This window comes from Podarcis pityusensis (assembly GCF_964106645.2).
Source record: "Podarcis pityusensis genome assembly, chromosome: 7".
NCBI lineage: Eukaryota > Metazoa > Chordata > Lepidosauria > Squamata > Lacertidae > Podarcis > Podarcis pityusensis.
The window spans coordinates 6,935,397-6,949,562 of NC_138031.1; the positions used below are offsets into that span (position 1 = coordinate 6,935,397).

General features: G+C 41.5%; 1 protein-coding gene across 3 annotated transcripts in view; it reads left to right on the top strand.

Moving 5' to 3' along the window:
* TRAPPC9 (trafficking protein particle complex subunit 9) overlaps window positions 1–14,166 on the top strand; it is a 279,315-nt gene that overhangs the window by 163,390 nt on the left and 101,759 nt on the right. The window lies entirely within an intron of this gene.

Below are 14,166 nucleotides of genomic sequence, written 5' to 3' on the forward strand. Positions count from 1 at the left end.
CAGCCTGTCTCAATTTCTTGTAAACCAGAGCTGAGGGTTTTAAAAGGAGAAGAATATTCAAAATAGGAGGATAACCGTAACTCCATCCGTTTCCAGATATCATGAAATTCTATACCTGCTGTTCAGTATTCTGATGAGGCTTCCTGCCCAGAATTTTTCAAGTGTCCGGCATTCTCATTCAATATTTCACACTCATCGACTGTGTGCAGACTTCAGTGAGATCCCCACAAATTGCTGTTAGTCCGAAAAGCAGGCTAAGAATTAGCAGTTCCGTCTATGTTCCATGTGTCCCTCCACCTCACCCCCAAATCCACCTGGCACCCTTTTCTGCTAATACCTCTCTTTCCACGAGTGTTGCTGCTGTGTCAGCCAAAGGAGAACTTGCTATTTGTCAGTCTCTGAATAGGAATTTGTTTGTTCTCTGGACAATTGTTTCAGTGATATGAGAGAACCATTTATCAATGTGCTAGCCAAGTGAATTATGCTGGATTGTGGTCTGGGGTGGCATCAGCTGCTCAGGAGAGACTCAAGAGAAAATCAAGTATAGTTTCTATTTATTACGGCCACTCTGGGGCAGACAGTTTGGACTTTAAAGTAGTAAATATAATCATCTGCTTCCTAGCCTTTTTGCTTTCTTCTGGCTTTGATCAGTGTGTAACTAAAATAAGGTTGATGCATTAAAAAGCGGCCTACAACTGAAGGCCTGACAGTTCTCCATAAAATGGGCTTATTTTTCACCTGATTTATCATCCAAGTGTCGCCCATGAATTTTGCATTATTTTGCCCAGAACTGAAGGCAGCTGAGCTGACAAACAGCTTCTACTGACAATGGCTACAGAGCAATGGGTATGTGCCATCATCTCAATATTTGCCTGTCTGAAACAAGCATAGCTTCTTTAATTCAAGGTATTCACAGTATGCCAGAATGATGAGAAGGATGAGGTCAGTCTTTCACAACCAGAACCACACGACTGAAAATGTCCTCTCTTGTGTGTCAGCTAATTGAGCTTCTGATGGCAATGTTCTGTGGAGCAAAGGATCAGCTGGTGACCACAGGCAGCGATCGGGTTGCAACACTCCAATCTGTTTTTAGATATTAAAATAATTTTGCAGCTTGTATTGATACTGGTTGCGAACCAAAACATCTGTTTGCATTCATTAAAGGCAACCAGGTATGTCCCTGATGTTTTTTCTTCCGTTATTGCGGCTGACAAGGTGACAGGGTGTTACATTTCAAAAAATAGCTCCTCTACGTTGCTCGCAAACTACTTGTTGAAAAACAACAGAAGAGTAACCTTGCACAAACTTAGACTAACACATAACTGAGCTGTATTGCAGCCCTGAAGCTGTTCAGGTGAAATATAAGACTGTCAATCAGCTTTTAGCACAACGGTATTCAACATTTAATCAAAGCAATATGTATTCTTTTAACAGGATGCAAACAGTTTGCAGGACTGAGAAGCTGGAGGATTAGCCCAGCAGGGAGTCAGTTGTTGATCAGGTGGCAATCCTTGGGGCAGAACAACTCAAGAGTTAGATTTAGATACAGAACTGAACCCTTAACATTTTCATTTCTCTCGGGTGTGTTGCTTTTTTAAGTACCAGCACTACCAGCTTATCTCATTTTAACTCTGGCGCCCCTTGACCAGCCTCAAATTTACCTGTTAAGTTTACTGGTCAGGATGAAAGATAAGGGAACGGTTCTTTCGTTGACGCTATAGTGTTTCTTCCCCGGCTCGGTTGGCGAACCTATTTGGGCTCGTCCGCGAAAACTGATGGATCCTGATAGATTCCGACAAGCCTTGCGGAACCCTGCTCCTCCTGGCGACTCATTAGATGACCTTGTTGAGGACTGGAATAACCGGCTCTTGGCAGCTATTGATGAGATCGCGCCTAAGCGCCCTCTGCGACCCCGTCGAAACCAGGCCCCTTGGTTTACTGAGGAGCTCCGGAAAATGAAGCGGGATCTCGGATGGCTAGAGCGAGCAGGGGGTTGGACTCGATGGCCCTTGTGGTCTCTTCCAACTCTATGATTCTATGATTCTATGATTCTATGATTCAATGAGTATGGTGACGGATGCGTGACGGAGCCTCAAGAACATCTTATAGGACGCTTATGAAAGCCTATGAGATGGCTATGAAAGCTGCTAAGAAATCTTACTTTGCAGCTTCCATTGCATCCGCTAGCTCTCGCCCGGCACAACTTTTTAGACTAATTAGGTCAATAACGTCCTTAGGAGGACAACCAAATTTAAGCACAAATTCGACCCACAGCTGTGAGGCATTCGCGAGCTTTTTTGCGGAGAAAGTCCTGTTGCTCCGCCGTGACCTCCCTGCCAATTTAGATACAGTGACTGAACTGGAGGCCCCTCGACTGACTTCAGGTCCAGTGTTGGACCATTTCAATCAGATACTCCCTACTGATGTGGATAGATTCCTCCAAGTTGGTAGGCCCACCACCTGCCTCCTTGATCCGTGCCCGTCTTGGCTGATTAGGGAGTGTCCAGATGTTGCGCGGACCCCCCTGGTTGAAATTATCAATTTGTCCCTTGACACGGGGACATTCCCAGGGGAACTGAAGGAAGCAGTGGTGTGTCCACTCTTAAAGAAAACTTCATTAGATCCCTTAGACCTATCCAATTACCGCCCAGTTTCAAATCTTCCATACCTGGGTAAGGTAATTGAGAGAGAGGTTGCTGAATAGCTTGGTAGGTTTCTGGAGGAAACATCGGCATTAGATCCATTTCAGTCCGGTTTCCGTCCTGGTTTTGGGACAGAGACGGCTCTGGTTGCCCTAACAGATGATCTCCGTAGACAATTGGATCGAGGCGGGTCAGGACTGCTGATCCTTTTAGATTTCTCAGCAGCCTTTGACATGGTCGATCATGATCTTCTGGACCACCGCCTCGCAGACGTGGGGATACAGGGCATAGCCCGTAACTGGTTGTGCTCTTTTATCTCTGGTCGGGGACAGAGGGTGGCACTAGGGAGGGAAATGTCGTCGCACCACTCCTTGGTGTGTGGAGTGCCGCAGGACGCAATTCTCTCCCCGATACTTTTTAACATCTTTATGCACCCCCTTGCCCAGATTATCCAGAGCTTTGGGCTGGGCTGTCACCAATATGCTGATGACACTCAGCTCTATCTGCTGATGGATGGCCACACCGATTCGGCCCCGAACACACTGACCAGATGCTTGGAAGCTGTGGCTGGATGGTTTCGTGGGAGCCGATTGAAACTAAATCCTTCGAAGACAGAGGTCCTATGGCTAGGTCGGGATGGCATGGGGATGAGGGACCAACTCCCTTCTCTTGTGGGGGCCCAATTAGTGCCATTGCCTTCCGTTACGAGTTTGGGTGTAATCCTTGACGCCTCCCTTTCCATGGAGGCGCAAGTTACAGCAACAGTCAAGGCGACATTTTTCCACCTTTGCCGCATCAAGCAATTGGTCCCTTACCTTTCCCGCCTTGACCTGGCCACAGTGATCCATGCGACGGTCATCTCCAGGCTTGACTACTGTAATTCGCTCTACGCGGGGCTGCCCTTGAAGCTGTCCCAGAAACTCCAGCGGGTACAGAATGCTGCAGCGAGGCTCCTCACGGGGTCTTTGCCATGGGAGCATATTCACCCAGTGCTTTTCAAGCTGCACTGGCTCCCGGTGGAGTACAGGGTCAGATTTAAGTTGCTGCTTTTGACCTTTAAAGCCCTTCACGGCCTAGGACCCTCGTACCTACGGGACCACCTCTCCTGGTATGCCCCACGGAGAGCCTCAAGGTCCATAAATAACAACACCCTAGTGGTCCCAGGCCCTAGGGAAGTTAGATTGGCTTCAACCAGAGCCAGGGCCTTTTCAACTCTGGCTCCGGCCTGGTGGAACGCTCTGCCTCATGAGACCAGGGCCCTGCAGGATCTGATTTCTTTCCGCAGGGCCTGTAAGACAGAGTTGTTCCGCCTGGCCTTTGGCTTGGAATCAACTTGATTCCCTCCCTCCCTCTCTTTCTTTTTTCTTTTCCTTCTCCTCCTGTGATGAGGCTACATTTTAATATTTTAATGTTCCATTATTTTAATGTTGTATTTTATTTTTGTTTTTAAGTTGTAATCATTCATCTTGTTTTTTATTGCTTGTAAGCCGCTCTGAGCCCGGCCTTGGCTAGGGAGGGCGGGGTATAAATAAATTATTATTATTATTATTATTATTATTATTATTATTATTATTAGAGTTGTTACACCAGCAAACAAATGGACGGGGAGGTATCCCAATTAGGTACACCATGGCAATATTCTGAATCAAATACTATGATGATTCTGATCCTTGTCATCTCTGACTAGAAGTGGCTTTCCGGGGTTGGAGGCAGGGGTCATTCCCTCCACCTGCTACCTGATTATTATTTTAAAACAAAAAGCAAAAACAAGATGCTAGAGGCTGAACAGTCCATGCTGTGAAACAGTCCATGCCTGAGAAACAGTTTCTATCCAAATGCGATTTTGGTTTTAAACGCAGTGTAAGGAGTCTTTATGGGAGTATATTGTATTTTAGGGGGCTAACCAGGTTGGGATGGCTGGGATAGCAGGCTTGTTGGTTTTTGAATGTCTTATGTAGATTTTTCAATTTTGTTGTTCTGTATGACAATGACATACAGGGACAATGACAATAAAGATTATCGTATCGTATCGTGTTGCATAGCCTGGCTCTTCCTCTAAGGATCCTAAATATTTGGCTGAGAAATACTCTGAACTAAATTTAACAACTTTCCATCCATGGTGGTGGTTGATTACTACATTCAACTTACTCAAATTCTCAAGTGCCATAGTTTTCACAGTCTACCAGCTTCCAGTATCTTCCCCCACCTAAAGAAACTCCTCGTCTTTATTTCCTATACAGTAAGGGATAGAGCTCCATGAAAGTATCACCTCCAGATTTTTTAATGGTATCCAAACAGAAGAAGAAGAAGAGTTTGGATTTGATATCCCGCCTTTCACTCCCTTTAAGGAGTCTCAAAGCGGCTAACATTCTCCTTTCCCTTCCTCCCCCACAACAGACACTCTGTGAGGTGAGTGGGGCTGAGAGACTTCAAAGAAGTGTGACTAGCCCAAGGTCACCCAGCAGCTGCATGTGGAGGAGCGGAGATGCGAACCCGGTTCCCCAGATTACGAGACTACCGCTCTTAACCATGATTTTGTCACATTTAAGTTGCTTACTCACCATGAGCTCCATTTTTCATTTCTTTCATCATGTAAAATGGCATCACAGCTCTCCTTTTATCGGACAAAGGCTGAAGTGTATGTCACTGTGTAGCAGATAGCCCAAGATTTTGATCCTCTGTCAGTATGTTTTGTTTTGTTGGCCTACTTTTTCACTTTTGTTTTTAGGAGCATTTAGTTAACTCTGAACAAAAAACCATTCCTCCCTGTTTGAATGAATGAATTTATTAATACGGTCACAGACCAGCATCAACACACACAATATCACAGATCACAAAAAAATAAAAAAAAAAAATATAAAAAAATATCAGAAATACAGAGGACAATATGAATATAACAAGGATTTAAATATAAAAAATTTAAATTAATTATTAGCATGCCCCCTGTAATTAACATTTAGGGGTTTGGTCATTATGGGATACCACTTGCTTCCTGCGATTAATTGCAGATGCACAGAATTTGGCTACATTTAATGTAGTCTTGGGATTCTAGTCCTCTAGCAGTAGTTTTAAACTATGGTGTTCCGATTCTTTCCTGGACTTTTGCAAAACAGGTGTAATAAAAGTCAAACGTATATCCTCATAAAGACGACAACGTAATAGTACATGTGAAGCAGTTTCAACTTCCAACGAACCACAGGGGCAGACCCGTGCTGTGTATGGTTTGCCCTCAAATCTGCCCTGTTTGGCTATCAGTGATCAAATTTGATATGGTTGTTATTTGACCATACTGTATTTCGTATCTCGCAACCAAAAGCAGGTTTTGTGCACAAGCCGATTCCTATTTTTGCTCTAGACAAAAATCCTTAAAGTCACTGTAGAACTTAGCTGCCTTAAAAGTGACCCAGCAATTACTGTTACTTTGATTTACTACTCAAACAACAATTACAATTAATATTAAAAAGCAAAGTTCCTTCTGTAATTAGATTGTTTATTCATTTGGGTTGAGTGAAGTCAGTTACTCCCTAATACATTGCATACTACAGAAAGTGAGTTTCTAATTGCTAAACTATTCTGTTTCTTTTGACCAAAGGGCATACACACACACAATTCCTTCAGTTTTCCAATCAAATATAAATATGACTATAAGATTTACTATAGCTATAGTATTGATTTTTCTCTGCCTTTTCTTTGGTAGCTTCTAAACATCTTTCTTAGATACATTGCAAACACACTGCCTCTGATCCTGTACAGAAACTTGTGTTTGCAGAGACAGTTCTGTGGATTTCAATATGATTACTTGTGGCCTTCTTAATAGGTTTTGATAATAACTCTTGTAGGTTCTAAATGGCTCACTATGGCCCATATGAACATAAATTTAAACCTGTAAGAGCAAAAGGGTGGTTATAAACAATCCTTTCAGTAGGATGCTACTGTTGTGCTAAGTCATGGATCAATACAGCCCACATGCCAATGCAGTCCTAATTGCCCTAAAGGCCTGGATGAAAGAAAACTGTAAATTATACTCCAGAATATTGATCCTTAAATAAAAGTTACTGCCTCTAAGTGCTGACGATGTACTTGACACCACTGTGAAAACAGCCTCTTTATACTAGGGGCATGCTGTCCAACATTTATATCCCAGAAAAGTGCTAAGATTATATATTAAGTCTAAAATTACAGTGTAAGCAAATTTTCTTCCAAAATTGATTATAGGGGGGAAAAAGAACCCTGTTAACTAGGTTCTGCCTAATAAAAGTAAAAATCAGCCCAGATGGGCATGTTGGCCCTCAAAAAGGGGACATGTCTAGGTTTTCCCGGACATATGGCAACCCTAACATAGCCAGTGATGGGACATTAATAGGCATCAAATTCTGTGATGCCCCCTTAATGAAAAAAAAATTGAACTCTCTGATTATTATTCTTTTTCTAGCAAGGCAAGAAGCAGGGGAGAGAAGAGAAAGAGAGCCATTTTCTTTCTTTGTCAGTGCCAATTCCACTTCTAAAATATTAAATCTAATTTGTAATGTGCCAGCCACCAACTGCAACCTGTGTCCCCCCCCCCCCCATGTGTGTTTAATTTAGTTAATTCACAGCAAAAAGACATCACTGCCCAGTAGCAAGAGTTTGTTTTGGGACAGTTTCTGATAAGCTCCGTATTACAGCTTTCCCCAAGCTGTGATTGAAGTTAAAAGGACAGAGTGGATGAAGAACGTCTTACTCTGTCTCTAGGGAGCAGAAGGAAGTTATCCTGACACCTTAAAGACTATATTTAGTTAAATGTCATATCAATAGATGCAACAGTGCAATTACTGAGGGTGGAAACAGAAATAGAGAAGGCACTTTGCTCCAGTCACTGCACCAGCAACCTGCAACGCTGGAGACCTCCTCCCTTTCCATCATCCACAGTGATGCTTGAAATTGGCAAAGTGTTTGAGAGCAGCCAGATTCTATTTGATTTTCGGTTGCTTTGTTCTACAGGCTAAGGCATTTCTTCCTGTCAATGAGTAACTGAGGAGCGGGAGAGCAAGAGAGAGCAAAGAGGTGCACAGCTAAAAGCATTTTTATCTAGCAGGCATCCTGGCTTGTTGCTAAACCCTAATGGTAGGATGGCAAGGCCAAACTATTTATTAATATATGAACAAACTGGTGCTGTCTTTCTTCTCCCAGTCGTTTGTTAACGTGTGAATTCATCAAGCTGATGTAAGACTTAGCTTCTTTGCACCAAGGGGATGGAAGTGACTGGTCAGGTCAGGAAAGAATTAGTCAACTTAGCATGATTAGTTTGAACAACTTCTTGTTGTTTTCAGATTTCCTGAAAGAGTGTCTGGCTAAAATTTATAGTGTTCCAGCACTCCAAAAATTAAGGGAAAATGTATGTATGTCTTATGGAGTGAATGCAGGCTCCTTGGCTTCAGCGATAGCAACGCGAAGCCTCCGAAGCGCAGTGGGAACGCTCCCACCGCGCTCCGGAGGCTTCGGGTTGCCTTCACTGAAGCCTGGAGACCGAGAGGGGTTCCTTTCGCCGAAGGGTAGGTGCCCCTTCAGCTAAGGCGCAGTGCCCCTTCAGCTAAGCGGGAGGAGAAATGGAAGGGGCTCCGTTTCTTCTGCCGCTTCGCTGAAGGGGCGCTGCGCAGAGAGGGGGAGAATTTTTTCTTTCTTGTTCTCCCCCGCTAAAACAAGGTGTGTCCTATGGTCGGGTGTGTCCTATAGAGCAAAAAATACGGTAGTTGTTTAGTTCCCTCAGGAACTGAACGAGAGCGCCCAGAGTAAGGAAAGTGATTCAGAGCACAAGTAGAATGAGAATATTAATATTAATAATACTTTTATTTTCCTTTAATTTCATTGTACACAGGTTTAATTTCACATTGTTTAATTTCATTGTACACAGGTTGTACAATGACAATAAAAGTATTATTATTGTTATTATTGTTGTTGTTATTATTATTACCCTCAGGAACCGAACGAGAGTGCCCAGAGTAAGGAAAAGGATTCAGAGTACAAGTAGAATGAGAATATTCAACTGCTGTTGCGATCAGCTGACAATGTACCCTGCTTTATATGTATATATATGTAGAACAATGGATCTAAAAAGTTACAAACACAGCATCAAGGCCTGCATGTCAACCTTGTTTGTTAAACTTCTTTCCACATCTTTATAACTGGAGCCTGATTCTCAGATTTACAGAGGTTATATTTCATGATTGTGCTTTGTTCTGCCTCTGTGACCCAACCGTTCCTTCAACTCTTCCAGCCTGCCTCTCTACCCGTCGCTGCACGACACAGGTGCAACTTGTAAGTGTAAGTTAGAGGAAATCTTTGTAAGGAGTTCAAGAGCTGTTAGAAAAAAGCTATAACAATTACCTATAAACGTTGTGTGACACCATTCTGTATCCAAAACAAACCACTGACGCATTGTATTTCCATGGAAAACTGGCTTCTATTCATGTAAATTTCTTTGAAATCTACCTTTATCATAAATAAAGAATGCTATTGAATTCTGGTTTTTGTTGGTTTGCGCGGGCCAGAAAATATTCTCCTGTAGGTTTGTTTTTCTTAAAGGAATCATAACTCACCCTCTCCTACCATCTCATCTTAGAATCTTAGAGTTGGAAGGGTCCCAAGGGTCATCTAGCCCAACCCTCTGCAATGCAGGAATTACAGCTAGAGCATCCATGACAGATGGCCATCCCACCTCGGCTTAAAAACCTCCAAGGAAGGAGAGTCCACCACCTCTTGTGGGAGTCTGTTCCACTGCTGAACAGCTCTTACCATCAGAAAGTTTTTTCCGAATGTTTCATCAGAATCTCCTTTCTTGCAACTTGAAGCCATTGGTTTGGGTCCTAGCCACTGGAGCAGGAGAAAACAAGCATGCTCCCTCCTCCATGTGACAGCCCTTAAGATATTTGATATGGTTTTCCCAGTAGTGATGTATGGTAGTGAGAGCTGGACCATAAAGAAGGCTGATCGCCTTAGAATTGATGCTTTTGAATTATGGTGCTGGAGGAGACTCTTGAGAGTCCCATGGACCGCAAGAAGATCAAACCTATCCATTCTGAAGGAAATCAGCCCTGTGTACTCACTGGAAGGACAGATCCTGAAGCTGAGACTCCAATACTTTGGCCACCTCATGAGAAGAGAAGACTCCCTGGAAAAGACCCTGATGTTGGGAAAGATGGAGGGCACAAGGAGAAGGGGACGACAGAGGACGAGATGGTTGGACAGTGTTCTCGAAACGACCAGCATGTGTTTGACCAAACTGTGGGAGGCAGTGGAAGACAGGAGTGCCTGGCGTGCTCTGGTCCATGGGGTCACAAAGAGTCGGACACAACTAAACGACTAAACAACAACAACATATATTATACACACACACACTATTATTTTTTTCAAAAATTTTTATTGGTTTTCCAAAATTTTAAACAAACAAACAAACAAACAAAAATAACTGAACTTCATCCAATCTTAGTGACATTGTTAAGTGACTTCCTCAAATCCCCCTAGCTGAATTTCACTGTGTATCATTGTAACAGTTTTCCATAAACCAATTTGTCTCATAATATTAACTTAATCACTTAACATCTTTCTTTCTTTCTTTTCATTTTAACTTTAAACATATTATTCTCTAACATCACATATTTAAATCCTAACCCTATCTGATATTTGCAAGTTTTTCCAGTTAAGTTATCTTAACGTATTTAAAGAAATAGTCTTTAAATTTCATCCATTCTTCCTGGTACTCCTCCTCCTTCTGGTCGCGGACTCTTCCAGTCAGGTTGGCTAGCTCCGAAAAGTCCATCATCTTTGGATTTGATATCCCGCTTTATCACTACCTGAAGGAGTCTCAAAGCGGCTAACATTCTCCTTTCCCTTCCTCCCCCACAACAAACACTCTGTGAGGTGAGTGGGGCTGAGAGACTTCAGAGAAGTGTGACTAGCCCAAGGTCACCCAGCAGCTGCATGTGGAGGAGCGGGGAATCGAACCTGGTTCACCAGATTACGAGTCCACCGCTCTTAACCACTACACCACACTGGCTCTCATTAACAGCCAGACCCAACGAATGCATGTTCTTGCTAGTTAGGATGAGAAAGGGTTATATGCACCAAGCTGCGTTCTTGATAGGCCGATGCTCAGACCACAGAAATACAATTCCGACTAAATACATTTTCGACTGAACATCAGGAAAAACTTTCTGACAGTAAGCACAGTGGAACAGTCTCCCTCCGGAGGTTGTGGACTCTCCTTCGTTGGAGGTTTTAAAGCAGAGTTTGGATGGCCCTCTGCCATGGACGCTTTAGCTGAGATTCCTGCATTGCGGGGGGTTGGACTAGATGACCCTTAGGGTCCCTTTCAACTCTACAGTTCTGTGCTTCTGTGAATTGGTAGAGAGGGCTCAGTGTAATGTCATTTCCCCTCTTCTGCTGTAGACGAAGGAGCTTATCGTAATTCCTGTTCCCCCTTCTCTTCCTTCGACCAGCTATGAAGGCACACATGCCCTGTGCTTGCTGTTTACTGTAAATATAAGTATTTTGCCTGCATAGTTTTTACTGCTGCCATTGCAGTGAACCTATGCAAGATTATAAGCAGGTAAGTTATATTTTGAAACTTACTTCCCAAGCTGTTGCCTGATTCATTGGTAAGTAGGATAAGAGAGGGAGAGCTGGCTTACTTCATACTTGGACTTGCTCAGAACAAGGTTTTACAGCCTAATTCCTATGCTTTTAATTTTGATGGCAAGGGTAGGATTTTAAAACTCTGTTTAACCCCTACACATGGGCACCTGGAGGGATAAATTGCAATTGATATATTCTCTCATACCCATTAAAACCCACCCCACAGAATCCTTGGGTTGTATTCAACAAAATTATCCCTTTCACACAAGTACTTCCGCTTGTACAACAGACAAATCTTCTCTCCATCGTCTACATCCTCCAGTCTGTTCTGGGGATTCCCCAAATCTCCAGAGCAGTTGACTGTAGATAAATAAGTTTTCCAGTTTGTAACCACTTTGGAAAAGCTGAGAGCTTTCCACAAATTCCTGATTCAAATATTGAATGAATAGCTTGCTCGCCCCTCAATTCTGTTTTTAGTTAATACCCACCTTTACAATTGCCCTTTTTAAAGAACTTTTCCTAGTGTAAGAGCCAGGCTATGCAATATGCTGTTTTGTTTTTTTTATAAAAAATAATATTTATTAATTTTCAACCGTTTAAACACAACAAAACAGAAAGACAAAAAAAGAAAGGAAAAAAAAAGAAAAACATAAAACTAACAAAGCAAGACACCAACCATTTCAAACACAAAACAATTTCAATGTCTTATCTTTCATTCCCTTATTTCCACGACCTCCTCACACCTCCCTTTTTGTTTTCCACTTCTATTAATTATTTCAGCAGTTCCTTTCCATCTTCCTCTGTTTTCTATCCTATAATTATCTTGACATATTCTAGCCTTATTTTCCCTTTAATACACTATTAATCTATTTATACTTGATTCCTTATAGCATTTCTACTAAAGCCATATAACTTCATTCCAACATTTTTCTAACATTCATTATTTTTACAGTATTTCTATAAATAGTCTTAAACTTTTTCCAGTCTTCTTCCACCAACTCTTCTCCCTGGTCTCGGATTTCTGCCAGTCGTTTCCGCCAATTCCATATAGTCCATCAACTTCATCTGCCATTCTTCCCGAATGGATAAATCTTGTGTCTTCCAGTACTTCACAATGAGTATTATTGCTGCTATTGTTGCATACATGAAACAAATTCTATCCTTCTTTAACACCAATTGGCTGACCATGCCCAGGAGAAAGGCCTCTGGTTTCTTCAAAAGGGTATATTTAAATACCTTTTTCATTTCGTTATGAATCATCTCCCAGAGTGTCTTAATCCTTGGGCATGTCCACCAAAGGTGAACTCTAATCCTCAAATTCGTCTGTTTTTCTTTAAGTTCAGTCATAGCAAGCGTCAACTTATGTTCATCAAATTGCCTCTGTAGGGCTGGGGCTCTCTTTCTCTTTCTCTCCAGTTGTGTTACTTTACCTTCAGGAACAACAGCTTTTTCCCTAACTTCCTCCACAGTTTGCCATATCAAAATAGGTTCTTGTATCAATTTCTGGGTGGTTTCTGTATTGGTATTATTTATACTTTCTGTGTTTAAGTTAGTTTTAGTAATTGAAACATCCATTTTCGCATTTATCATGTCCATTTTCCTGTGAAGCTGATCCAATGAGTCATTTATCTTATATAATGCAGCCACTAAAGCCTCTTCTGCCGACATGCTGTTTGGATAAGCCTAGAACTCAAAATTGCAGTTACTTTGCCTTGCTGTACTTCTAGAAGCATTGCAGAGCTAGCAAAAATATATAAAAACTGGCTACAGTGTTGAAAGAATTTAGTTTTCCATGTTTCATTTTATCTACTGTAGCTCTTGCTATGTTTTCTGAATGTCGCATATTCATTTTGAATTATTGTGAAGCCACCGCTGATTCTGTAGCATTCTTATTTTCATTGATTGCAATTTAAAGTGACTTGGTTAAGGGCTCTTAATTTGAAAGAAGATACTACTTCATGTCTCACTAACGATTAACTAAGTGGTCCTACTCAAAAATAATAGAAGCAATGTGATTTATTTAACATTAATATACCACTGAGAAGCAACCTGAGTGCTTTTTACAATGTGCTGCTTACGGCATGTGCTGACGATAATGATGTTTCTTTCCAAGCTAATCTGTTTTACAAAGAAAAGGAAAGACTAAGTTGGCACAGCCTAACGTAGCAAATTTTATCAAATTTAGAATCAGCTCGATAGTTGAAAAGGCCCACTTTTTGAGGTTAAAGCAACCTTCCAGATCAAAGGAATTGTGTTCCTAATGCACTGTCTGGTTTCAAATTGCTTTAGGGCCTTTGGCACATCTTTTAGCATTCATTTAGAAAGACAAATGGTTACAATCCATTGTATCTAAAGCAAGAATATCAGTTCTGAGAATACCACACAGACCTGTTAAGGGGGGAAAGTAAACTGTGGCTCTGAAGTGCTCTGAAAATGCATTGCTACTTTAAAATATATATATCTCCAGACTCTTTAAATAATATTTTGAGTTCCTGAGAAGTCCAAACCCAACTTGTCACTCAGATAAGCCACCATACCCGAGGCCTGGAAAGTAGCCAATATTTAAAACAGGACCCAAGAAGATCCTGGAAATTACAGACCAGTTAGCTTAACATTTGTCCTTGAAAAACTTGTAGAAAGTTTTTTTTTTTTTTTAAAAAAATAATATTTATTAAAGTTTCAAAGGAAAAAAAATTCACATTAATAAAAAAAAAATTAAAAAATTAACAATAACAAGGAAAAATACAAAGTAGAAAAAAAAGGAAAAACAATTAAAAACAATTCCATCTTTTCCTCACTTCTTTTACGTTTACTTGTTTCCCGGACCTCCTCATACTCTTTTGTATTCCAATTCAATTTGTTAATCCAACAATTCCTTTCCCTCCTTTTTAATCCTAATCCTTAATCTTGATAT